The sequence below is a fragment of the Lactuca serriola genome, chromosome 3 (genome assembly GCF_051521515.1).
Source record: "Lactuca serriola cultivar US96UC23 chromosome 3, Lser_US96UC23_V15, whole genome shotgun sequence".
Taxonomy (NCBI): Eukaryota; Viridiplantae; Streptophyta; class Magnoliopsida; order Asterales; family Asteraceae; genus Lactuca; species Lactuca serriola.
In genome coordinates this window covers 75,797,757-75,815,108 of record NC_136410.1, presented here as the reverse complement: position 1 = coordinate 75,815,108, position 17,352 = coordinate 75,797,757, and the positions used below count along the sequence as shown (strand labels likewise).

General features: G+C 34.3%; 1 pseudogene; it reads left to right on the top strand.

The window, feature by feature from the left end:
- The first annotated feature begins 4,026 nt into the window (after positions 1 to 4,026).
- LOC145095401 (kirola pseudogene) lies at positions 4,027 to 4,631 on the top strand (annotated as a pseudogene).
- The last annotated feature ends 12,721 nt before the right edge of the window (positions 4,632 to 17,352 follow it).

The window sequence follows — 17,352 nt, the reverse complement described above, 5'->3', positions numbered from 1 at the left end:
TTATCTTCTCCTCTAGCCACAAGTGAAAGATTTTTCGACTTTTTCCTGACTTCCTCCATCTTCTCAGAATAATAGGCCTCATCCTTCACTTTGTTCTTCCTATTCTTTCTTTCTCAGCATACAATCATTTTCCATGTGGTTTGCTCCATGAAAATAATGACAATCTATACCCGAGTCACCCTTCAGCTTCTTCTCTTGTTTCGAATCCTCAGCTTTTACCTCTTTCTTCTCAAATCTCTTCTCCTCACCAACTTTCCCAGAATAACTTCCCTTCGATTCACCAGACTTCATCATCGCATTAAATGGCTTCTTGTAAAACTTCTTCACCTTGTTATTGGAGTAAAATGCAACAACTTCATCGGTTGAGTTGAAGATAAGACCTTCTTCATCCGAACCTTCATTCTCAACAACTTCCTTCTCACTTTCTCTATTACTGACCTTTATACAAGAGCTAATGGACCACCTAAACTGATCCTTGACTCTTCTTCCATTTCGTTCACTTCAGTTTCATGAGTTTTTAGCTGGTTGTAAACATCATTCAAGGTAGAAAAATCAAAGCCATGTTGTGTCTTAATCATCAAGCTTACATTCCTCCATTCTTTTCGAAGACCCATCATAAAAGTAATGTTGTATTCCATGTTAGTCCTTTTGATTCCATACCTTGTGTACTTGTAGATAAGCTTGTTCAGACAATCGTAATGTATTTCAATTGTTTCTCCATCTTGCTGCTTGAATTCTCTTCATTCAATCAGACATTGTTTCACAGAACTGATTTTGGTCTTCTCACTCCCCTGGTACTTTTCCTTCAACGTATTCTAGATCTCTTTTGAAGTTATGCAAGTGCGTACATGATTATACACCATAGGAGGAAGAGCACCACGAAGCTCTCTCATGCATTTCTTCTCATACTTCTTAAACCTTTCATTTTGTTCAGTAACACTTGGAGTTGATGAAGAAGTACCTATGCTTTAATAGAGGAAGGTGGAATTACATCATTTGTAATGCATTTACATAGCTCTTCATCTATGCCATTCAAGTAATCCTCCATTCGATTAGCCCACTGATCGTAATACTCCGGAATCACCATTGGAATCTTCGTAGATGATCCAAGGAGATGAGAATACTATGTCATCATGTTCATGTTGAAATTCGCCATGGATGTACGGATGAATTTTCAGAAAAACTTCAGAAATTTGAGAATTAATGGATGAATTGAACAGAAAGAACAAGAAGATCACTCGATTGTACAAACTCGTTGCAGAATCAAATCACAACTAAAGATCTAGGATGATTTTCAGTATCAAATGTGCGGAAATTTTTGAATCCAAGATGAGATTCAAAATACGATTGATACAAAATGAAAATTAGATTATTGCAGTATGATTCCTGCTCTGATCAGTTGTAGAAGCGAGTTAATCGAGTATGAATGTAATCAGAGTAATCAAAGTAGTATGAACATGAAGAGTAAATAAGATCTTGTTTATAGCTCAATTATACTTTCAAATACACAGAGAGTATTAGACAGAAAGAACTTGAAAAGTTTTATCTTACCCTGAGTACAACTCCTATTTATAGGAGAATCAGAAAGTATACAAAAAATACTAAGGACTAAACATCATGACTTCGAAACTATTATGCCTTAGTAAATAGATAAGATGACTTTCGAAACTGACTAAAATAACTTCGACACATTACAACATATTTGACACTAACAATTATGAAGGTATAAAGAAATTTTTTTTATTCGGTTTTGGAAAATAGGGAATGTCACATGAGCAACCAAGAACAAATTGTAGATTTCATCACAAAGTATTTGGCTAGAGTCAAGTTTGAAGAAATGTGAGAACAATTAGGATATAGAACATAACCAATTTTGGATTAAAGAGGAAAATGTTGGAACAACCCAAAAGTTTCAAACCATTTTGAATCATTCGTTTTTTAGTATTAGTCTTTAGAGCATCCATAATAGAGAGTTTAATGTGATAGTTGAATGAGGTGACAAACCTAGCTGTCATTCAATAGATGAAACTCTATCATGGTGAGATGTCACATTAAAATTCAATGAATTCGGAGTTCAGTGGTGATTAAACTTTTGATGATTTTTTTTTCTAATACTTAAATAATTATTTAAATATGTTCTATTGAATTTTTTAGAGTGCAATTCATTATACAAAAAATTAATAGAGTTATATGAAACATATAATGATGATGCGACAATCCAACTCAATTAATTAGTAGAGATAACATAGAAGTTAGTATAGGTTTTCATGTTGTCTATAAGCAAGAGTTTTTTGTTTGTTTGTTTGTTTTTTGGTAAATTGGTAGACTTAGCAATGGAACGAGTTTTGACCGTGATCAACTCCAAACCCATACAAAGTTATAGGGTTTGGATCATATTTTATGATTCGTTTACACATTAATGACTCATACCCATTAACTCTTTTATTTAAAAGGTCGGGTATAGATCACTATTGATCCGATTTGTTTATGACCTGTCCCATCTAAAATTTTAAATATAAATTTATTATTTATAAGTTATATATTTATCACTGATACATTGTTATGTACAATACTTGAGGAGTTCGACCGTTCCATTTCCACTTCCCAGTTCTTATAGGTTGAATTCCATTCGACTCCCAATACAAATAAATATGGGGAACTAGTATTACAGTCGTAGTCGATAACCAAGAACAAGAACAAAAGGCTTAGATCTATATCGTTTCGTAGAAGGATTTTCTAACATCAACGTTCCACAATCAAGTTTATTTTCTAAAATTGCAATTATATGTGCTGTAATGCATAATTATAGCTTAATCTTAATATTTTAAATGGTTCGGGAAAAAGAGTTGAAAATCCGTTGATCCGGTAGACAAGGGTATAAGTTTAATTATTCAAAACCCTACGAGTTATAGATCGAATCTGGATCAACATTTGAAAACTGCATGGAAAATCAACACGTGTTCATACCATTTGCATTTGATACGTTTAGTTTCCTTGCGTCGGATGCAGTAGAGCTTCTTAATAGAGTACAACGGATCATGCATAACAATGTTATATCCCTAGATCTTCGGATATAGTCTTTAAAAGAATTAGCTTTACCATACAAAAAGGCTTAGCGGCGCAGCTTGTTGCTCGTTTGCCATCTCACTCATTGTACGATAATAATTAATTGCATAATGGATTTAAATCAAGGCCGATCCGCTCCAAATATGCTCCATTGCCAGGTCTATAAATACCACAAACCTAGGTAGATTATAAAAATGGACACAATAGTACAGGGAATCATGAGCGAACAAAAAACACTACAGAAAAACTAATGCTAAGGGACAATCCCCAAAACAACTATCTAGACAACTAGGAAGAGAAAAGAAATAAGAAATTCCTACAACTAAAGCCTAACTAAAATATTGCAATAGCATCAACCCTGGCCGGGGACCAATTTGTCTTTTCTTTGGATGATTACGAATGAGTTGAGTTCATTTAAGAACCCAGCAGAACATGTTGCCCCAAAATATTCTCCATTTTCCTGTCATCCTCTGCTTTCTCCCGTTTCTCTTTGTTTGCTGTTCCTGTAGGTAGAAGCACAAGGTTCTTGACATACACTTTTGGACTAATAGACGATATAAATTCATTCATTTACATACATGTTTGAAGTGTTTATTAGAAACTAAAGATGCGAAAGCTATACCAATTAACATAGTTTTCTTTGTGATTTTCTTAATAATATAAGACTACGACGATTAACATGTGCATGTTCAATTAGTCGTTAATTACATAATTAAACCTTGTAATTTTCTTAACAAAAATGTGAGTGTTAACATGTTCATGTTCAGATAGACATGAATCACATGATTAAACTGGAGTTTTGAAATCTTTCGAGTATATAATATTTTATAAACACAATATAGACGGTGATTAAATTACTGGTGGTGGGGAAGGGGAGGATATCTATAAATTGGTAAATGTACGAGCAAGTAGTTATCATCTTTGTGTTGTTCAAGTTTCACACACACACACACACACACAATGGAACAAGGAGGGAAGTCACTTAGTGGTAAAAGGGTTGCTAAGGTGAAGATCAAGTCTGATGGTGATGTGTTTCATGAGTTATGGAAGTCACTCCAACTCCAAATTCCCAGCTTGACCCCGACAACCTTCAAAAATTGTCAAACTTTGGGAGGTCAAGTTGGAATCGTTGGCTGTGTTCTCGTATGGAACTATTTCCTTGGTAATGCAAACATATATTTTCTAATATATCTCTACCTTTTATTATGAGCTGTTAACAAGAAACATGAAGCAAAATATTGGATATATACCAATCTTTACTTGAAATCAATGTTTTGGATGATTTCGTTGCTGTAGATGGAAAAGACTGTTTAGCGAAGACTCAAATCGTTGACATCGACTCAGAAAAGAAGTCTATCACCTATAAGCTACTTGATGGGGATCTGGCGAACTTATATGAGACCTTGGTTGTGAATATTCGTGTAGAGGCTGATGGCTTAGAAAACCTTGTAACATGGACAGCCGAGTATGAGAAGCTGAGCCCTGATGTTCCAGACCCGGATACACTTATGGACTTCTACAGAAAGGCTACCAAAGAAATAGAGACTCGCCTGCTTCAAAACTAAGTATGTCTGTTTCAAAGTCATGATATACCGTATGAATACTTTGGAACTAAATAATTAATTTAGTGTGCATGTTTTGCTACCATATTGTAGAAAAACTTTTTTTTTTTTATTATGTTACGTCTTTTTTTGTTTTTGTTGCATGTTATATGTAAAATAGAAGGCAATATAATTGACATATTTTAACATAATAGACTAATTGGCGCTTAAGACCTTTTCCAGAACATAATAATGAGATATATACAGTAAAGTCCTAATATTTTCATCGATTTGACAAGAAAGTCCTAAACTTTATTTTTTTGACAGTAAAGTCCAAATTACCGGCAGTTTTTGACACTTTTACCCTTTTTTCCCGGTTAGCCGGTAATTAGGATTTTTTTGCCAAAAAAAATAAAGTTTAGGATTTTCTTGTCAAATCGTCAATTAGGACTTTACTGTAAAAAAAAAATAAAGTTTAGGACTTTTTTGTCAAATCGTTGAAAATATTGGGACTTTAGTGTATATATAATTTTTTTGGTTAGAAATTTAATGGTATGATACTCTTTAAGCATAAGAGTTATTGAAACCTTCTCTAATCAGCTAGATCCTATTGAAATCCTTTACGTTTGCTTCTTGTTAAATCGTTTTTTTAATCTCAACGAACCGACATTGAAAAAAATTGAGATAATCAAGAAAGAAAGAAAGAACCAGGGTTGTGTTGGCTTTTTGCAGTCTCAAAAATGGAGAAATTAGAAACCTAAAAAAACAAAATTGCCCTAGCTTTATACAAACACAAACAACACATGCCTAGTCAAAAGGGTGTGAATGTGGAGAAGGGAAAGAAAGCAATTTCGTTTTTTTTCGGTTTCTTATTTCTCCATTTTTGAGACTGCAAAAAGCCAACACAACCTTGGTTCTTTCTTTCTGTCTTGATTATCTCAATTTTTTTCAATGTCGGTTTGTTGAGATTAAAAAAATAATTTAACAAGAAGCAAACGTAAAGGATTTCAATAGGATCTAGCTGATTAGAGAATGTTTCAATAACTCTTATGCTTAAAGAGTATCATACCATTAAATTTCTAACAAAAAAAATTATATATTCACTAAAGTCCCAATATTTTGAACGATTTGACAAAAAAGTCCTAAAGTTTATTTTTTTGACAGTAAAGTCCTAATTGACGATTTGACAAGAAAGTCCTAAACTTTATTTTGTTGACAAAAAAGTCCTAATTACCGGCTAACCGGGGAAAAATGGTAAAAGTGTCAAAAACTGCCGGTAATTTGGACTTTACTGTCAAAAAAATAAAGTTTAGGACTTTCTTGTCAAATCGATGAAAATATTGGGACTTTACTGTATATATCCCCATAATAATTAATGAAATTGCTTTTAATTTGGGGTAAAACATAGTTGCATCGTTGTACAAACAACTTGGTTTCATATTTACAAAGATATATTTGGGAGTGTTTAATATCACTAAGTAGTTGGTGTGCAAAAAACCGAAAAACCGAGCCGAACCGGTCGATCTGAAACCGAAACTGTAAAAAACCAAAACCGAAAAATCCTGGATATCAACGGGTCGGTTTTGGTTTGGATATTTAGGTATCCACGGATAACCGAACCGAACCATTTGATCTGTTAGCCTAATGTCCCAAACAAAAATCAAGATGGACAATTCCAGTTTGGCAGTTCTACACTTCGTCATGTTTTCTTGTATTTCTTATTATTATACTTATTATATCAACTATAACGTATGTTATTTGAACTTCATTATGTTTTTTTGTAATTCTTGGACTTACTAATTTTCAGAAAGAAATCGTTGGAACGCAGTTTGTAGTTTTGATTAAATTTGATTTTTTTATATTTAGTGTACCTGTAAACCGAACCATGCTTATCCACCTTTATACGGTTTAGCTCAGTTCAATTTTTTTGCGAATTCGGTTTGGTTTCGGTTAGTGCACATGAGGTATCCGCCCCGTAGATACCATTCATAATTCTATTAATAACCAAACTGAATCGTCCCGTTAACACCGTTAAGTAGCATCAATATTAGATGGTACTAAATTTTTTTTAAAAAAAAAGACATTGTTTCTAATTGAAAATATGATGATATTACTCTTTTTAATTTGTTATCATACGAGAACTAATGAAGTTTGATAGGTTAAAATGTGGTCCAAGATAAAGAGATTGTTTTGGCACACAACTTTTGGGTGTTTAAAAATTTTAAGAAAAAGCTTTCGAAAAAAATAATTCTTTTGGTAGTAAGATTATTATTATTATTATTATTATTATTATTATTATTTAGGTTTGGCTAAAACAAAAAGTTCATATCTAAAAAACTAATTCAAGTAGCTTTTAACAAATAGCTCTTTTATAATTTTATTTTACAAATTGAGTTAAGGTGCTCTGTCCATATGTGATTTTTGATTGTTTGCTTCGAACAATATTTAATAGAATACTTTATATGCTTCTCCGTACAAAAATGGTCCACGATGGAATTCCAAATTCCTGGATCTATACCATGGGGGTGAGCCCTTGCACTCCGGACGACATTTTCATACCCTCACTATTTTACTAAAAATGTTTTGTTTTTGCTTTTGTTTTTTGTTTTTTTTTTGTTTTTGTTTTTTGTTTTTGTTTTTTTTCTTTGCATCACTTTTGCAACCCCCCTCTCCCCAACAATGGAGCCTCAAGATCATCCTTAACCGCTTGAAAATAAAAATAGACTTAAATAAATAATTTACTCGAATACGCTGGAATAATGCATTCTGTTCGACGTCGGAAACTACTTCCCAAATGTCTCTATCGAAAATGATGTCCCGCCACAACTGTACAAATGAAGTATCGTATACACTACCAATCGTCTACTAAGTAGCATTCATGCCAAACACAAATTGTAAAGGTTGCTTCGTGTTATCACATGCCTTGTAGATTTTATGGTTTTTAGTTATAAGTCTTCTTTATGACTTATATCAGCCAAGGAAGCCCTAGAAGTGTAGTCAAATCATTATTCTAAATACTTTCTGATCATCTTGGACTAGGATTTGTGAGGATAAGTTGGAATGGGTATAAATTGGTAGGAATGTTTTATAGATAACTAAGTTAAATGATATATCTATATCGTTTGTTAATAGTTGGTTTTGCGTGTTTGATAATTATAAGTTTTTATCGTAATAATATTGTGGTATTGAAAACCCTATGTGTCTTACCAGATTTCACAACGCGACCCACTTAATTTATATGCATCACAGGTAACAGAGATAATGCTTATGGTACTTGTTTAGGCTGCCGAGTGATTAAGAGACAACCCATATTAGTTTTCAGGACCATAGGTCTTTGCGCTTTAATAATGTTATGTATTGATTATGACATCCTTAAAGTTTTTTCATTTTGAAACATCTTATTCAAAGATATTTTTAATAAAACAAAACAGTTTCCGTAAAATGTTTTATTATATTGGGATTTTCCGCAAAAGTACTATGATTTTAAAGCGTAAAGATTTTTTTTTTTGGTTATGAACAATAGGGGATGTCACACCTTATTTGATAGATCTTGATGTATTCATTGGGATTGTTGAGGAATCCAGGAAATAGTATCAATACGAACAAATGCTTAAGCATAGTAATATTTGTATTTAGGATGTTGAAAGGGAAAAGATGAAGAGATAGTATAGGAGCTAGCTTTCCCGAGGATCTCCTACAGAAGTCAAGTGAGTGCATAGTTACTTTCATGACATAACTTTAATACAAATATTAATTAAAGTATTAAATATATGTTAAAAGCTATATGTGAATTATATGTTTACTGATTGGACCAATATTGTTCTATATGTGTTAAGATGTATATATAATATTATTACATGGCAATAATATTGAAAAAGCGTGCGTGTGTGTGTATATATATATATATATATATATATATATATATATATATTAGTACATAATACTTTTTGCTAAATGTATACACTATGTTAGAATAACGTTTCCTAAACAGAATAGTTATTGCATGTTGATTTTAAGCATGGTAATCCATGAGGTTGTCCTACTACTTACCATTTCCATTGACCAAATTGAAGCAGTGATTGGTCGCGAATTTATGAGAACTGAAGATGGTAATAAATACCCTAGCGGTATCGAAGATGCGATTATATGAGATGATGTGCAAAAATTCAAGGAATACAAAGAGGTTAAGGCTGACAGTTTCCAGACTTAATAGGCCGAGATCTTGTCTATTGTTGTGATATAGTATGTAGTTTAAGTGGTGTGTTAAGAGTTGATCTCTACCCTATACATGATGCTCAGACTTTGTTTTTAATAAACACTGAGTAAAAATTGATTTCTATCACATCCTTACGAAAGTTCCATAGTGTGTTAAGCTGACTTTAACATACATGATTAATGTGGTGAAATGAGTCATTAGGTTGTGAAATTATGAGTGACTTACATGTTCAAGTAAGTTAGAATACCCATAGCATTGCACAAAGATAGATGTTGTGTCTGGAGAAACATAAGACGAAGTTGAAATGAGTGGAACATGCTGAGATGCAACTGAAGTGCAAACTTCTTAGGATTAACTCCTATGAAGTGGATGTGAACAGAAGATGTAGCTAAGATGCATAATGAATCCTATAAAGGAATGGAGATGATACAAAAGGATAAGGAAGAAGAGATAGAATACAACGTGGTATATGTTAACACGCTGTCGTGCGCGTATTATGCAAATAAAATTTATCACTGCTGGTTGCACTAAAAATATAGCACAAGGAAGCAGGGTTGAATCCTCAGGGACACAACCTAAAAGTCAATGCATTTTTGCATCAGGAACATCTAGTCAAGAAACATAATATAAAAAGAGGTTTTAATTATGAACTAAAAACTAAAAATGCAGTGATATTAAATTAAACGAAAATCAATATAAAAACGATTTCAGTTCTGCTGCGACTTTCCTAATCATGTAACTGATCCAGATCTGATCATTCGAGATGCGTTCTATCTAAGTTGGTACTAAAAATGCAATGATATTAACTGTAACTTTTTATTGTCTAATCAAACAAGCTCTTAATTAAGGTTAGAAAAGTTGCATTAAGTTCTTTGTAAAATTCTCAGCAGTACCCAATATTTCTCACAAGCTTGGAAGCATAATGATACTATTTTTACAGCTTATATCAGAGTTAAATCCCAATACGAAACCAATCTAATACTTGTTACTTTTACTAGTTGACAAGAACAATTACATATTCTATTAACTGATTAATTGGAATGATAAAACCCTAGCTAGGTGATCAGACTAACAATAATTTAAAATCAAACATTCATTAAGAACAAAATTGAAGAATCTAGATAGAAAAACAAATCAAAAACCAGATCGAATGATCAATCACATGAAAAGTACTTGTCTTTGCAAAACTAAAAACTAAGGTTTTAGCCAGACATGGCTAAAATCTGATAAAACAAATGAAAAGAGACATCAAACAACTAATCTTACTAATCTACATGAAGGAGATGATCCACAGTCTTCAGATCTTCAGAAATCATTGAAATCGGAGAAGAAATGCCTCTAAAATCGTATTTCCGTCTTCTGGTACCTCTGGAATTGCCAACTTAGGTTACTGGAAGGTTATTAGGGTATGTTTGTACATCCAACAGCAAAAACAACGCGTATGCGATCGCATGTTTTGAGAAAACGCGTCACAAGCCTTTTTAATGAAGTAGGATGCTATTTTGGCAATTTTTGGGATACCTGCGATCTCAAAGAAGGAATTTGCGATCGTATGTTCATACATTTCGATCGCATGTTTCGAGTTTTCACTTCCAGATGAATTTTTGGAACTAAAAAACCTCGAATCTAAGTTGCGACCAAAGTTGCGATCACATAAAGGCTCCATGTGATTGCATGGACCAGAGTTGCGATTGCTTGTTTTTCCTAAGACGTCCAAAATTTCGTCTACTTTTCATATCATTTTGAATCTTGTCAATCAGAGTTACGGTTCATGAGATATGGTTAAAATACTGACAGGGGGTCAAAGCTGTTAGCAATATCCTTTAACTTTAAATTACAGATTCTATCTTCGTGTGATCAATTCGATCGAATGTTTCTTGACCAAAGCATCTTGCAAGAATTCCTCAACATACTCCATAAGTTCCAAGCTCCATTTTAAGCTCCAAACGCGCATCCAATTGCTCCCAAAGCACCGCTCCACTCAAACTATCTGGAAATTGACATAAAACATGAGTAGTACGAGAATTCTAACGAAATACATGAGCTAAACATTATTTAAATAAATGACATGCAAATGTACAAAATATGATGCTAAATGAGAATAAAAACTACCGTATAAGATGCATAAATGGCATCTAGCAATATACTTGTTATATTTATATTTGGTGGTGAAGGGGTGTGAAAGATAAAATAGTGGTGTGAGGTCAAGACTAAAATTAGATTATTGTACTATCGAGACTAGTCATCTAGCAGAGTGTAGATGAAAACCACTGACTATTTTAGACAATATTGTGGTACACTAGAAGACTTGTAATCTTTATGTGTTAATGAACCGTACTTATCAAGCGAAAAGGATTGTGTATTCATTCGGATACTCTATCCTCTTCATGGTTGCCTTTATTGACTTATATTGCTAATGAATCCCCAAAAGCAGTATCGTCTACTCATTTCTTATTGTGATCCATCAGGTTAGATATCAAGGGATCATTGGTACAGAATCAACAGGTGAGACGGGCTGGGTAACTAGGAGTAAAGGGTACCATACCTTATAGTGTAACATCTCGAAAATCAAGGGTAAAAATTGCATTTTTATTATAATCAAAACACTAATGTAGCTTTATCCAAACATTTAAAAGCATTTCAAAATAAAATAATTATCAGAGTTCATTCCCATAATCACATATTGCGGAAAACACGGGTGCATGTGCTGTGATCAAGCCGGGCCCTTCCCTTTCGAACCGGACGTACCTGAAACCATAAACAACAAATTATAAGTACAAATCTTAGTGAGTTACCCAAATACCACATACCAAACATATCAAACGATCCATCCATATCATACATATCATATCAATCAATAAAAGTGCTATGTGCCAACCATAGTCATGCCATTATGCCACGAACCGCCTCGTGGTCTTCCATGCCAGGCCGGGGGCCAAAACCCTGGGCCTTACAGAAAAGTTCCAGGAGCCACCTCCTAGTCTTCGAAAGCATCATAAAGACAACTAGCATACAATCTACAACTACTTAACTAATAATTGCCAGAGTTCAGACTTTGGTCTTGCATACAGATTGCCAGGACCCGCCTCCTGGTCTTTCATACAAAGTGCCAAGGGTTCCCCCCCAGATCTTCCTACATTACATAAACCAAATGGGCCGGTATTGGTGCCTTCGACCCATAGAACATTGAAGAGACTCACCTCGAATACAGAAGCTCACTGAGAGAAATCCCTCGCTGCTGCCCTGACGACTCCTCCGAGCTATCAATACCAGAATAACACCTAATTAGCAATTGGGTTCCAAACAATGATCCATAATCCATACTTGAGGTAAAATGACCATTTACCCCTATCCCAAATTGAATCAAAATTGAGGCCCAAACCCAAAAAACAAAAGGCCCAAAACCAAAATATCCATAAAGGCCCACTAATGGCCCAATTTTCCAAATTGGGCCTAAACCCCATATGGGCCTTATCCTAAAGCCCAAAACTTCCCTTAGGCCAATAGTTGATCTCAGATAGCCTAAAGGCCCAAGAAACAAGTCCAATAAGGTGGCCCAAATGTGCGAAGCCCAAAAACACACCAAGCCCAACACAACGTCGAACGCGGGGCGTATGCTCAGCTATGATGGGCGTACTCGATGAATCCAGATCGTAATTTCAAATCAGTATGCCGGGTGTACGGCCAGGTATGGGGGGCAGAACCTAGCTTAATCCAAACTTGACTTTATGGCTTAACCACTTAAGCACTTTGCACCCAAACTTCAGAGGACCTTAAAATAAAGCTCTTAATGCATAAAGTCGGCACCTTTATGCATTTGCATGACTCAATGGAAACCAACAACCACTTAATCCATTAATACCCATTCTAATCCAACTAGAACATGCATGGACCATTCTTAAACATCAAACAAGCATTTATATGAACTAGAAATATCAGAAGAGGCAATATCTATCACTCCAAGCTCCTAGAGTGGCTCAAAATTACAAGGAGAACTTAATACACCATAAAAACCCTTAATCTTGCCCTAAACTCAAACTAGCATAAGAATAAGTCAAGATAAGAACTTTATACCTTGAATAATCTGGAAACGAAGCCAAAAATATGGATCTAGAAGTGTTCCTTTGAACCACAAGCTAGCACCAAGCACCCTTCTCTTGAGAATGAGCAAAAACACACCAAAATGCACACTTAGACCTCTCCAACACTCAAAATAAGGTTAGGGTATCCGAAATGAGTCTAGAAGGCTAAGGAGGCTGAGAAATGAAATATCATTGAGCTCGTAAAGATTTTTAAATAGTGCCGAAACTCTAAAAATTAGGGTTCGACACTCTGCTCATTATGTTTGGCGTACCCCCAGCTTACGTTGGGCGTACACACCCATGCACATGCCCTCCTCCATGCACGAATGGGACCAACTTGTGAACTTTTTTCACCAAGGGTCAGTTCTATCAATATCTTCAAGTTACCATAACTTCCTCATTTTAGGTCCGTTTCTAACGACCCTTATATCCACAGAAAGGTGGCAAGAAGCCCTACGCTTGTTTTCAATTATACTTGATGCAAGTTGCTGAAAAATGCTGAAAAATTAGATTTTCTGCTGTTCTGGACAATGGAATCGCCGAGTCCACTAATGGACTCGCCGATTCCATGCATAAAATCATCCAACTCGTCGAGTTGGTTCATGCACTCGACGAGTTGGACCCCCAGACAACATATTTTCGAGGTTTTTGGCTGGAATTAGACTAGGAACATTACCCTAAGCTGTTTTTGAACTTGTAAACCTATTTTTGATGTGGTAATGTTCATGCTAATCCAATTTCATATATAATTGTCAATAGATTCATGTTTTGTATTAGTTTAATGGTTAGGATAATTACATGAAAAGTGTTTGATTTGAATTATCTTGTTCTTATGAGTTGATGTAGATTAATAGAAAAGTTATGTGATAATATGTTTTCAATCCAAATTAATCTAAAATTTTTTCATAATATGCGCTTTTGTAACTTGTCCTCAAGTTATATGAAAAGTCACATTTATGATTATTAAAACTCATAAGATTTCCATAAGTTATGAAAAATGGAGTGTCTCATTTTTAAATGTTTTAAAGTCCTCCATAACTTGTCCTCAAGTTATGGAACTTGAAGAGTTTTTCATTAAAACTACTTTAAACACATAAGTTATGGAATTGAAAAGTTTTTGAATAGTTCAAAACTTACCCTCAAGTTTTGGAATTTGTAAAGTTTCCCCTCATGAATACTTTAATTCCAAGTTAAGCCCTTAGAATTTTAAAAGTTAAAATTCAACCCTTATACTTTATAGTATTATAAGTTAATAATCTATATATGTATAAGATCATAGTCAGTCTTACCGTTAGTAGGCCTCATTCATGAAGTCGGTCTATAAGGGGGTATAATGTTATTGCCTATAAAATGGCAGTTTAATGGGTGTCCACTCTCACCCACCGCTTCCTTGACTGGTGGAGGTTCGTTAGCCGAACAGGTAGGACAAGGACTAGAATTCTCCCTTCATTAAAAGTATTAATGATAAATACTAAGTAACTAAACTATTATGAATTCCCAATCTTAGTTACTTAGTAAAATGTGAATTTGGTGCTAACCCATGAAATTACACTTTGCACTTTTCTTAAGTCGGTTAGTGGAGCGCGTGTGGTTAACCGGCACACTAGCTTAATTTAACAAGGTAGGCAAAGGGTAACTTAATGTTTATCATAGTATTGATGGAGCACGTGTGGTTAACCGGCACATCGATTGAGGGGTAAATATTAAGGGTACCAAGTATATTTTCATGGTTATTCAAACCTTGTTTTGTGATCCTCGGCATCCCAGTCACAAAATTTGAGAGGGCATAATCGAGATTGAAACATGTCATTGAAAAGTTCAATGAATCTCAAAAGATCTAGGAGTTTCAAATCCAATTAAAACTTAATAAATTATTTCATTTTTCATGGTGGAAATTGATGAATCGTCATTTGCCTACCTTCAAATATTATATAGCTTGGATTACGTAATCCCTCTTCCAAGTTATAAAATATTGTGTTAGGTCCTAGCCTTAATATTTCATACTGGGTATTATATTAAGGACTTTAAATCAACTATCTTGAATATCTCCCAAAAGATGTATGGTTCAAACAATTATGATCTTCCCAAAACTCTTGGAACAAGCTTTCCTAATGAAGATGATGTCCCAGAAATCATTCTTCACTCCCCCCACCTCCTCTAATTATTGTCCCTAATCCGCAAGTTCTTGAATAGTTCAAAGTCACTCAAGCCCTATTGGCAAGCAAAGTCTATGTGTGCTCACATATTGACAAGCTGGGAGAGTTGGGTGTCAAAGTCTTGAGAAAGTTGGTTGTTTAATTACTTTCTAAGTCTCATAGTGAGTGTCCTTTGGGACTGCTATGTAAAAGACTATGACATGACCCTTAATGATCTTATCTATTTGCTTAGTGTTGTTGAATCAACAATGATTTAGAGCACTGTTAGAGCAAATTTGATTAAGAAGATCAACTTCCCAGACTTCAATGGACATTGACAATTGGTAACATTGGATATCCAAAAAAGATTTCTCTTCCCAATGGAAAGGGATCGGCCATAGTCAACTCGGTTTACCAAATGGTAAAGAGAAGGCTAAGTATGAGATAGTCCTATGTACCGTTACCAAAGATTCCATATGTTTGTCTTGCCAAAAGGAAGGGGCATTGGTTGCAAAGCTGCCCTAACTACCTGAAAGATCTGAGAGAAGGTCAAGTCAAACAGTTAGACTCTGCTTCAGGTAATTCCACTATCTAACTCTCTTAAGTTCCTATTTGAAGATTCTTAATGCATTTTGATGTATGGCAAGATCAAGCAAAGGGAAAGGAAATTAAAGAATGAGTATCCTGAATCTGATCGCGAAGATGGATTTCAATCGCATGGTTCGAAGATCGGATTCTTGAGCTACTACTTAGAGAGTTATGTTAGATTGCTAGGAAATATGTAATAGTATAGTTTCCATTTAAAGTTGCATTGTAAGGAAAAATATTTTTCCGCATCTTATAAATAAAAAAAAAAAATTTGTTTTATTTTATTTTATCTCCTTGCAATGACATTTATGGAAAATTGATGTTTATATGTTTCTAGCAATAATGGAAATATGAATTTGATTCTTTCATTTGTGGTAGTGTCTAAATTTACCAAATAAGGAAAGATTCTCATCACCCAAGTTTCAATTGGACCGAAACTTGGTAATCATGCAAGTTATATAGTATGATGAATGAGAACTTTCATCTTTGGAAAATTAAGACTAATTCCTTGTTCACATGTACATGTGAGTCAAGTGAAGGACTAAGGGATCGAGTACCCATTCTTGTGCACTGGTCAAGTCCACCACAAAAGATTGATAAGACTATTCGTCATTATTTACTAAAGTTCAGTAAATATGGTTATACTTACAAGTTTAAGTATAATTCTAAAACATTAGAAAAAGTTTCGATGTATGGCATAACGAATGAAAAGAATCAAATTAGGCAGAAAGATAAAAGTTTCTCAAATCTGAAAAGATGGGAGAGTACTTTAGTATCATGTTTTGTGATCATCTTAATGATTTAGAAATCATATCATAATTAGTCCTCTAAGGACATCTTAGTGCATTCTTATGACTAAGAAGAGGAATCTTAAATTGTTGAAATGGTTAAATCAAGAAGATGAGGCATAATTCGTTCTAAAAACAATTCTTAGAGTCATACTCCAAGATTGTAACTTGAGCGACATATCTTAAAGAAAGGATTATTAACACTAGTCAAATGTAAGAGTAAAGTGTCTCCTATTCTTGTACATTTGAAATTGGTAAGTTGTGATGTTTTGGATAAAACAAAGACTAACTAAGGCCAATTGCATGAAGTGTTTGTCTTGATAAAGAATCCGCACTATCTCTTGAATATTTGGCAAGAGAGTCTTATATGTCAAGAGGACAGTGGGAGTCTTAAAGATCTTGAAAAAGCTTCAAGATCTATTCAAGAATAAAAACCTGTAGTTTATCACTAGTAGACGACGTGAGGTTTATAACCTATCGTGCTGACATATTCCTATTTCTGTCCCATTTCAATTAAAGTTGGATTTGCATATGAGTTCTGAGAGTTCTCAATTGGTTGCATAACAACTTGGAAGCAATGGCAGACCCTTTGTGCTGCCAGGTGGCAAGAAGTTAAGAATGCACAAGTTCAATCCATATGAGTTTGAATTTGCTACTAACCTTGTCTTGTGATTATGGTTTTGACAAATTCACATGGATAGGAACACATACACCATAAAATCTAAGTGTTATAAGGTTTCTCTCCGATTCATGAAAATGATGGTGAGGAAACGCTTTCAATAGGTGATTTTAACACTACTAGAAAAACAGCATTTTACGACGCTCATTGCGCTTTTGCGCGTCCTCTATATATGACGTGCATTTACAACGCGCATTTATGACGCGCATTTATGACACGCATTTATGACACGCAATGCGTATCATTAAAGCCCCTGT